This window comes from Rhea americana, unplaced genomic scaffold (assembly GCF_003343005.1).
Source record: "Rhea americana isolate MKP2758 unplaced genomic scaffold, rheAme1 scaffold_819, whole genome shotgun sequence".
Classification (NCBI taxonomy): Eukaryota; Metazoa; Chordata; class Aves; order Rheiformes; family Rheidae; genus Rhea; species Rhea americana.
Window position 1 is genome coordinate 4,743 of NW_028187000.1, and position 1,819 is coordinate 6,561.

Genomic DNA, 1,819 nt, shown 5'->3' on the forward strand with positions numbered 1-1,819 from the left:
GCACTACAGGCCAGGTGGTGAGGTACCAAAAAAGGTACTCTGTGTCTCACTGCCTGTCCCATCACCGTGAACATGACAGATGATCTGGATGCGTGCTTGAACCTGACTTTCATCTCTGGGCCAGCCTCGCTGACCTCAGGTGGGTACTGTGGGATGAGGCCCTGGCTGATGATGTCCCTCCCATGCCAGTCATGTGACTCTCTTTGGCTCCCACCTCCCAGTCTCCGAGGGAGAAGCAGGCCCTTGCTTGCGCTTGGACAATAGCAGAGCTACAATGAGAAAATGGGCCTGAACATATCCTGCTGAGTCTCCTCCAAAAAGACCAGGCATGCCCCAAAAGAGGTCTTGGCCAGCTCTTGGAGAGTTCTACAACTAGCTACCCAAGACAGTGGCACGCACACAAGAAGGCAGTGGTGCACGTGCAAGGCCCCAGAAACCTCCTGCCGAGCCGTGAGAGGGCTGAGTGCTAGCTTTAGTAGAGAGGCTGATTGCAGGAAATGTCACCTATGCCAACCACTCCCAGCACTGCTCAAGATGCTTGGAAAATCAGAACTTTCCTACAGGCTCCAGCTCAAGAAAGGGCTCAATCTTCTGTGCTTCCAGAGCCTTGCTCACTGCTGTTTCCTTTCATTGATACTGTCAAGAGAGGTGGAGGAGAGAAGCCAGGACAATGTTGTTCACAAAAGGCTTTATCCATTAACCAGATAAATCTCCCCATGTGTGCTTGGCCAGCTTGGCTGGGGCAGAAGCTTCTCAATCTCTGGTCACCTACATCAATGTTGGACAGTTTAATGTGAAAGCTGACTTGAGTTCCACCTCACCCAGACAGCTRAGCACACCTGTGAGCACACCTGCAAGCACACCCTAGCTCCATGAGTTGACTGTCTTCAACAGACTTGATGGCAGCTGGTCAGTCAGAAAGTGCTTGCTTCATGAGTCTACTGCAGAGATGTGGTTTAGGTCCCGACATTTTGGAGAATCCTATGCACCAGCGATTCATACCACATACATCAGCAGCTGGGAGGCCTTGGAGCAGCACTCTCAGTGCATGGTATTCATGCTGACAGCCACAGTAACAACTGTGCAACCTTCAAGAGGTTGAGCCCCATGGGAACGTGTTTAGAAGAGAGAGCACTGCTTTCCTGGACCTGCTGCTCTTCTGTCCTGAAGACAGAGAACTGTACTGGCTCGGGCCCAGGTGCTGCTGCTGTGAGGCAGGCAGGTAGGCAGAGGAACCTGCACCCATGGCACCTGAGACCATGCTCGGGTGCCTGGAAGAACTTAGCTTGCACCTCACCTCCAACACACCCACCTCTGCCAGGAGACACCCCCTGCCCAGCTGCTGGTACACTATCCAGCTCTGGTCATCTACGTGGCTGCTTGTGGAGCTGTGGGAGAAGCCACTTCACCATGCCAGGATGCGGCTGGACTTCTGCCCTTTCTGTGGTGACAGGGGCACCCTGGTGCACAGGAACACAGAGGAAGGAGTCCTGCAGCCTTTCCTGGCCCCCCAAAGGAGATGCACAGCCACTCATGGAGATACTCAGCTGCCCTGGTGTCCTGGTGACATGGGCTGCATGAGGGCTGGCACCCCAGGGGCCTTGTACCTCCCGCTGATCCTGGGCCAGCAGACCCCTGGCAGGAGAGGCTGCGGTGTGGCCCCAGGTTCCTGATGTCACCATGCTGTCACCCAACAACGCAGTCACAACGCCAAAGGCAGCAGAAGAGGCAGAGGCTCCCGGACCCCTGCCAGTCTGCCAGGCTTCACAGCTGGCTGCAGCCAAGGGCTCTCTGCAGGCTCCCTGGAGGCCGTCCTTGG